General features: G+C 45.3%; 1 long non-coding RNA gene across 1 annotated transcript; it reads left to right on the top strand.

The window, feature by feature from the left end:
* The first annotated feature begins 1,115 nt into the window (after positions 1-1,115).
* On the top strand, positions 1,116-5,650 carry LOC132818457 (uncharacterized). Its single transcript, XR_009644994.1, has 2 exons — positions 1,116-1,908; positions 4,718-5,650. It is a non-coding gene; the product is annotated as an uncharacterized LOC132818457 (long non-coding RNA).
* Positions 5,651-9,247: the final 3,597 nt, after the last annotated feature.

Here is a 9,247-nt window from a genome sequence, read left to right as displayed (position 1 = left end):
GAAGTCTAGATATACCACATCCACTGGGTTTCCCTGGTCTAACCTACTCGTCACCTCTTCAAAGAATTCCAACAGGTTTGTCAGGCATGACCTTCCCTTACTAAATCCATATTGACTTGTTCTAATCCGACTCTGCTCTTCCAAGAATTTAGAAATCTCATCCTTAACGATGGATTCTAGAATTTTACCAACAACCGAGGTTAGGCTAATTGGCCTATAATTTTCCATCTTTTGTCTGGATCCTTTCTTGAACAAGGGGGTTAAAACAGCAATCTTCCAATCATCCGGGACTTTCCCTGACTCCAGTGACTTTTGAAAGATCTCAACTAACGCCTCCGTTATTTCCTCAGCCACTTCCCTCAGAACTCTAGGATATATCCCATTGGGGCCAGGAGATTTATCAATTTTAAGACCTTTTAGCTTTCCTAGCACTTTCCCTTTTGTAATGGCAACCATACTCAACTCAGCCCCCTGACTCCCTTTAATTGTTGGGATATTACTCATGTCTTCCACTGTGAAGACTGATGCAAAGTACTTATTAAGTTCTCCTTCTATTTCCTTATCTCCCATCACTAGCCTTTCAGCATCAGTTTGAAGTGGCCCAATGTCTACTTTTGCCTGTCGTTTATTTCTTATGCATTGAAAGAAACTTTTACTATCATTTCATTGGGCGGCACAGTGGCACAGTGGTTAGCACTGCTGCCTCACAGCGCCAGGGACCTGGGTTCAATTCCCACCTCAGGCGACTGACTGTGTGGAGTTTGCACATTCTCCCCGTGTCTGCGTGGGTTTCCTCCGGGTGCTCCGGTTTCCTCCCACGGTCCAAAGATGTGCGGGTCAGGTGAATTGGCCATTCTAAATTGCCCGTAGTGTTAGGTAAGGGGTAAATGTAGGGGTATGGGTGGCTTGCGCTTCGGCGGGTCGGTGTGGACTTGTTGGGCCGAAGGGCCTGTTTCCACACTGTAAGTAATCTAATCTAATCTAATCTAATATTACTGGCTAGCCTACCTTCATATTTGATTCCCTCCTTCCTTATTTCTCTCTTTGTTATCCTCTGTTTGTTTTTGTAGTGTTAGGTAGAAGTAACACTCAGGCAAATGTAAGATGGAAGTAACACTAAAATGTTAGATAGAAGTAGCTCTCAGGCTGATGTGGCCAGGGGGCCCCAGAGGGGAAAAACAGACACGAGGTCTGAGGAAGATAATTGAACCAGTGGAAAAGTACTGAAAGAGCAGTAAAACTTGAAAAAACAGAACAAAGGGGCCATCTGGTACATAGCAAGTTGAGCTAACTGATAGCCGAATAAGGCATGTTAGAACACTGATAAGAGACTGGGGCCAATGGCAAACTATAGAACCGGCCATTACCAAATAAGGGAACGGTGCAGGAATAAGGGGGGTATAAGAATAAACAACTTAGAACAAAGGATTAGAAGGCGCCTTCTCCAGCAAGCCTGATACCTTGCTGTAACTCGATTCTCTCTCGAACAAAGCAGTCTGTTTCTTAGAATCTGACCCGGTGTCTCATTCCTCCGAAACGAACACGGGGACGGTAGAACCGTCCTAACAGATGGTGACCCCTGACGTGCGGAGGGAACGGAGACATGCTTGTTGGCAGGAGTTGAGAGCCGCCGGGTGGCCGGCCATTCTGAACTGGGTCCGGGGACGCCCTTTGCATGAAGGTCTCCAGTAGACATTGACCACTCTAAATTAGTAGTTGTTCCGACGTCTCGAATACCTTTACCAACCTAAATTGCAGACGTGAGTAGACGACAGAGAATCGCTTTGTTCTAAGAGTGAGTCCTCTAGGTGTGCGTTGGAACAGCCTTGCAATTTAAAAGTCCTAGAGTCGGTGAGACCTCCAGGTGTGCGTTGAAACACCCCTGCAATTTCAAAAGTCCTGGAGACGGTGAGTGTTATATTTTTTGGTCTCTTATCGTTAGAGAAGTGAATCCTTTAGGTGTGCGTTGAAACAGCCCTGCAATTTGAAAGTCCTAGAGTGGATGAATTCTCCAGGTGTACGTTGAAACACCCCTGCAATTCCAAAAGTCCTGGAGACGGTGAGTTATTTATTTTTGGTCTCTTATGGTTATAAAAGTGAATCCTCTAGGTGTGCGTTGAAACAGCCCTGCAATTTGAATGTCCTAGAGTGGATGAATTCTCCAGGTGTGCGTTGAAACACCCCTGCAATTCCAAAAGTCCTGGAGACGGTGAGTTATTTATTTTTGGTCTCTTATGGTTATAAAAGTGAATTCTCCAGGTGTGCGTTGGAACACCCCTGCAATTTTAAATTCCTGGAGATGCTGAGGCATGTGTTTATAGTCTCCTATCGTTAGACAAGTGAACCGTCTAGGTGTGCGTTGGAACATCACTGCAGATCGAAAGTCCTGGAATCGGTGAGTAATATGTTTTTCATTCACTTTCTCTCCTGGTGGTGAGTCGGTGATTTCTCCAGGTGTGCGTGGAAACAACTTTGCAATTTCAAAATCCTGGAGGTAGGAGGCGGGGTGATTGTGTCTTACGGACCGCACGGCTCCCGGAACGGGAGTTTGGTCGTAGGCTAGTATAAGACGCGGGTACTGGGGTTACGGGAGTATAGACCCACGCGCTGACGGACTTGGGGAGTGGGAAGCTTCCACTGCGCTGACAAAATAATGGACGTAACGGCACGAGGGGACAGCGTATTACCTAACGGGACGGTTAGATCGGGTGGTTGACGGGATTTTTTATAACGGTCGGAGACCTTTGAGACTGACACAGATGTCGATTGAGAGGTTTAATTACGGGCCCCCTAAACTGGTGGCTATGTGCCCAACACCCAGGAGTGCCGTGGTGGAGAGAGAGACAAAGACAGAGGACAGGGGACAGAGACAGACACAGAGTTCCGAACAGAGCGACGGTGTGTGTGTGAGAGGGAGTCTGTTTATGAGAAAGATAGAGTCTCTGAGTGTGTAAAAATCTGTGTGTGTGTGTAAGTATTTCTGTGTTTGTAAAGGTCTGTGGGAGAGAACAGAGAGAGAGAGAGAGAGAGACAGTGCGAGACACTAACAAAGGACTGCTCGGCCAGCAGACAGTTTAACACTTTGTGTTCCGGCTTAAATTCATCTGCTTGTTAGTGAATGAATGTCTGAGTGCTATCACCTAGAGCTTGAGTCCCTGGACTTTTTTATTGAATGTGATTTTTTATGAATGCTTAACATGATTTTTTTCAGGTTGGAGATTTTATTGAGATTGAGTGGAAATGGGAAAGATTAGTTGGTAACTGATATTGATATAACTGATATAATAATCTGAGTGGGTCTGTGGAATTAAGAAATTGTGTGTCATATCCCAAGGAGAGAGAGAATGCGAATGCTGCTGAGCACTAGCAGACCGTGTCTGTGAGAGAGATAGATTGAGAGAGTAGGGCAGCACGTTTGAAGTAAACATTTCGGGAGTACAGCCTGCAAAGACTTTAACCCTTCATGAACTGATTCAGATGCATCTGTTTGTTTGGTGATTATTTTCTTGGTTTTGTTTCTAGAGCCTGAGTTCCAGGACTGCTGTTTAAAGTGATTTCTTTTTATGTGAACTTAACATGATTTTTTGAGGCTAATAACTTCTGTTCTTCTGTGAGTCATGACTCCCTAACTACTTTTTTCTTACTAATCTCTTTTATTTTTACATAAAAGCAATATATGAAGGACAGGAGTACATAAGAAAACTAATTTTGGATCTAAATTAGGGTACTAAATTTGGGTGATTACAGTGGATTTCAAAATTGGGAACTGTATGCATTTTACATTTTAAATATTAAACACTGAATACATGGACGTAAATATATAAATATGTTTACAATTTAAGAACAGGCCTTAAAGTTAGTCAAGCATGAATTGATAAATTGGTGTTTGAGCATATGTGAAGATAGGAACATTGGAAAAATTCTAAAAAGAAAGAAACAGGGAAGAACATAACGACTTGTCCATTTCGGGAAGTGTTGATAGGGGACAAGGAGATTGGGTTTGTGTGTGACCCCCTCGCCAGTGGGGAGGTCGGAACATTTAAAAGGAAATGACGATCCTGGTTGAGAATCCGATAGGATTGTCAGAACAAGTTAATTTATTTTTGAGGCCCAGTCTGTATTTGTGGGCTGAGTTAATGTCTATTTTGAATATACTATTTACTGCGGGAGAAAGGAGACTTATATGGGGATGCTGGATAGGGAAAGATACGGAAGATAGAAGGGTGGAGTGGGATAAAACCATTAAATGAATTGTTAGGAGGGGCACAGAAAGTGTTTGTAAAGAGAGAAATGACAAGTGACAGGAGCAGAACGCGTAAATGATGGTAGCTGCGGTTGATGAGGTAATTAGGAGAAGAATGCAACCAAAAGTGAGCAACCGGAGCAGCGAGTGATAGCATGTGGGGCAGAGAAGAAAGGGGATAGGGAGAGATGCTCTTAGCAGAGAAAGGAGGGGTCTGCGCTATGTTTGGTGAAATGTGTTATACTTCAATAGCAAACAATACGGCCCAGATGGGAAACTCACTAAAACACTAAGGAAACTGCGTGCTCTGGCCGCTGAACTAAAGCTGCAGTCTGGGTTCAGTAATCCTGTAATAGATTGGTTGAGTAAAACATTCGGAAAGTGGGGAAGTATGTTGGGACAGTTAGCCCTGGGGCTGACCATTTCTGTTGCTATTTTTATTATTTGTGGTTGCTGTTGTATCCCCTGTCTCAGGACCCTTATGACCCGGACTATCGACCGAGCCCTTACAGACAAGGACGACCACCCCTCTTCGCCCCCACCTTATCAAGCCGTGCAGCAGGGATGCGCGGGCGCTCCCTATGCGACAGTGAGCATGACTGGATTGGAAATGGAGGGGGACCACCCGCCCCCATGTTACGACTTTTGAGTGTTTATGTTTGTTATGTTTATTTCACTGTTTCTCGTGCCTTAACGATTGTATGCGAGCTGGAGAGGCGCATAGAGTAGGGATTTTGCGACGCGGAATGCTTTGTGTACTTGTGTGCTGCTTAGGGACTTCTTTCCCTTATAACTGTGTCTCCATAGAGTCAGACAAGCCGGGTAACGCCAAGTGGTCGGTCTTGCAAATGAGTGACGGAGGGGCACTCACCGACCCGCCCGGCCCTGACTGCTGCGCGCGTTTGCTGTATTTGTGGCCTCTCTGAGGCCAAGAGGGGGAATGTTAGGTAGAAGTAACACTCAGGCAAATGTAAGATGGAAGTAACACTAAAATGTTAGATAGAAGCAGTGACACTAAAATGTTAGATAGAAGTAGCTCTCAGGCTGATGTGGCCAGGGGGCCCCAGAGGGGAAAAACAGACACGAGGTCTGAGGAAGATAATTGAACCAGTGGAAAAGTACTGAAAGAGCAGTAAAACTTGAAAAAACAGAACAAAGGGGCCATCTGGTACATAGCAAGTTGAACTAACTGATAGCCGAATAAGGCATGTTAGAACACTGATAAGAGACTGGGGCCAATGGCAAACTATAGAACCGACCATTACCAAATAAGGGAATGGTGCAGGAATAAGGGGGGTATAAGAATAAACAACTTAGAACAAAGGATTAGAAGGCGCCTTCTCCAGCAAGCCTGATACCTTGCTGTAACTCGATTCTCTCTCGAACAAAGCAGTCTGTTTCTTAGAATCTGACCCGGTGTCTCATTCCTCCGAAACGAACACGGGGACGGTAGAACCGTCCTAACAGTAGCCTTCCCAATCTTCTGATTTCCTAGTGCTCTTGGCCACTTTATAGGATCTCTCTTTTTCTTTAATACATTTCCTGACTTCCTTTGTCAGCCATGGCTGTCTAATCCCTCCCTGGATAATCTTTCTTTTTTTGGGGATGAACCTCTGTACAGTCTCCTCAATTATACCAACAAACTCCTGCCATTTTTGCTGTACTGTCTTCCCCGCTAGGCTCTGCTTCCAGTCTATTTTCGTCAGTTCCTCTTTCATGCCCTCATAATTCCCTTTATTTAACTGTAACACCATTGCATCCAATTTTGCCTTCTCTCTTTCAAACTGCAGACTGAACTCTACCATGTTATGATCGCTGCTTCCTAAGTGTTCCCTTACTTTAAGATCTTTTATAAAGTCTGGTTCATTACATAGCATTCCAGAATAGCCTGCTCCCTTGTGGGCTCCATGACAAGCTGTTCCAAAAAGCCATCCTGTAAGCATTCCATGAATTCCCTTTCTTTGGATCCACTGGCAACATTATTTACCCAGTCCACCTGCATATTGAAGTCTCCCATGATCACCGTGACCTTGCCTTTCTGACATGCCTTCTCTATTTCCTGGTACATGTTGCGCCCCTGGTCCTGACCACTGTTAGGAGGTCTGTACATAACTCCCATTATGGTTTTTTTGCCTTTGTGTTCCTCAATTCCACCCACACAGACTCCACATCATCCGACGCTATGTCATTCAGTGCCATAGATTTAATTTTGTTCTTAACTAACAAGGCAACCCCACCCCCTCTGACCACCTCCCTGTCTTTTTGATAAGTTGAAAATCCTTAGATGTTTAACTGCCAGTCCTGGCCCCCCCCCCCCCCCCCTGCAACCACGTCTCTGTGATGCCTACCACATCATAATCATTCACGATGATCTGTGCCATTAGTTCATCTGCTTTGATACAAATGCTACGAGCATTCAGGTAAAGTGCCTTAATGCTAACTTTCTTGTCATTAGAGATATTGGAAGTCATAAGATATCCTAAGTTATCTTTCCTTTTTGCTGCAGTCCCAGTCTGCCTCGAGTTTAAGTCCGCCTCAAACATGCTATCCTGTTGCTTATCTTTCCATTTAACTGCATACTCCCTGTCGCTTTCACTTTCCCTTCCCCCCAACTCAGAAGTTTAAAGTCCTACTGACCACCCTATTTATCCTCTTCGCTAGAACATTGGTACCTGATCGGTTTAGGTGGAGACCAACCCAATGGTACAGATCCCCTCAGTTCCAAAACTGATGCCAATGCCCCATGAAGTGGAATCCCTCTTTCCCACACCAATCCCTTAGCCACATGTTTACCTCCCTAATTTTCTTATCCCTATGCCAATTGGCACATGGTTTGGGCAGTAATCCAGAGATTATGACCCTTGAGGACCTGTACTTCAATTTCCTTCCTTGTGCTTGATAATCCCCAAACAGGTCCTCCACCCTAGCTTTGCCTATGTTGTTAGTCCCAACGTAGACCACAACAACTGGATCCTCCCCCTCCTGCTACAATAACCTTTCAAGCCGGTCGGAGATGTCCCGCACCCTGGCACTAGGCAGGCAACATATCATGTGAGACTCCCGATCCGACTTGCAAAGGATACTATCTGTCCCCCTAATTATAGAATCCCCTATAACAACTACTTGTCTTTTTGCTCCCCCCTCTTGAATGGCCTTCTGCACCATGGTGCCGTGGTCAGCTGGCTCATCCTGTCCAGAGCCCTTTTCCTCGTCCGTGCAGGGAGCAAGAATCTCATACCTGTTGGACAAGGTCAAAGGCTGAGACTCCTGCACTCCTGAACTCAGGTTCCCCCTACCTGCCTCACTTACAGTTACACTCTGATGTCCCTGATCACTAACTGAATGTGAATTACTTAATCTCCCAGGTGTGACTGCCTCCTGAAACAAAATGTCCAGGTAACTCTCCCCCTCCCGGATGTGCCGCAGTGTTTGAAGCTCAGATTCCAGATCATCAACTCTGATCCGGAGTTCGTCCAGCAACCACCACTTGCTGCAGATGTGGTCACTGCCATTCACAATGGGATCAGCCTGCTCCCACATCATACAGCTACAGCACATCACCTGCCCAGCCATCTCTGCTTAGTTAATTACTTTATTACTTTGTACAGGTTTGAGTTAAAATACTTTCTGATATCTCTCTGCTATAGTCTTTTTCTAAAAACCAATTAATAGGTAAACCAAAAAAGTAAATTTTTAACCAGTCACTGATAAAGAAATAGAAAATACTTACCTTAACAAACTAGAGTCCTTATTAACTAGGTTAGAGGAGATGGGCGGGTGGGAGACACAACTGTAGAGTCTCGGGTTTAGCCACCTTCCTGATTTATATACTCACTGCTTTCCTTCCCGGCTGCCCCTCTGGTCATCGTCACTCTCCCCGCTGCTCCCGCTCTTTCTGTGAAAAATAAAAAAACACCGCTGCCCGCTACCGGTAAGTAATTTTAAAACAAACTGTCTTACTTTAGCTGTAGTCTTCCGGGTTTGATTAAACTCAGCTGCTGCTTGCACATTTCCTGCAACATCTTCCCCCTCACTCTCATCCTTGCGAACATCTGACCTTAACTCACCCTGAATCTCTTATGCACAGCCTACTCACCCCCTCAGGACATCTCCACACATGCACCAACGGTAAGAATGTGCCATCCACCTTTTTCTCCCTCACCCACTATGTGCAGAGTTTCCTGACTGACCACCTTGATCAGCTGACTGACCACGTCCAAGCCCCTGCACTGGTATTTATTTACAGGTGGTTACCATGGTGATTAGTCACTGAAACTGATTTCCATGAGTCTACAGATATTCTTTAACATCTAAACATGTTTTTCAAATTAAAAAAAGTTCTTAATACAAACAACAAATCCAAGTTTCAAACTGCCCTTCAAGACTATACTTTTACTGTTAGTCAATTCCAATGAAATTCTAAGTTTTTAAATTAACAGATTGCTCCCAGCGTCTTATCCTTGGGCTGTGGAGACATTTAATGGAGTTTTTCCAAGTCCACAAGCACAAACATTTCACAATGAGATTCTCCTGTTCTTTGGATGCTGCCTGACCTGCTGTGCTTTTCCAGCAACACATTTTCAGCGTTGCTCCCATCTGCCCAGTTCCTGCCTCACTTTGATACGCTCCTCCCAAGACTTGGCGCATGCCCCAGACCCCCCCGAACCAAATACCCAGCACCTTCAGGTGGTCAGTGCTGACAGTGAAGGTGTTAGAGGATTGGTCCGCCCAGTTCCCGAAGAGCATGGCCTCGCTCTTGCCTCAGTTTAACTTGGTCCCCGAGGCCCGAGCGAACCGGTCACATATGCACATGAGTTTGCGCACGGATAGCAGATCCGAGCAGAAAATGACGACGTCATCCATGAACAGGGAGGCCTTAACCTGTAGGTCCCCGCTGCAGGAATAGTCACCCCTCTCAGACTCGCATCCTTCCTGATGGGCTAGGTAAATGGCTCTATGCAGCACATAAACAAGGCAGGAGAGAGAGGGCAGCCCTGCCTGACT

This window comes from Hemiscyllium ocellatum, chromosome 8 (genome assembly GCF_020745735.1).
Source record: "Hemiscyllium ocellatum isolate sHemOce1 chromosome 8, sHemOce1.pat.X.cur, whole genome shotgun sequence".
NCBI lineage: Eukaryota > Metazoa > Chordata > Chondrichthyes > Orectolobiformes > Hemiscylliidae > Hemiscyllium > Hemiscyllium ocellatum.
This window is presented reverse-complemented; position numbering and strand designations above follow the sequence as displayed.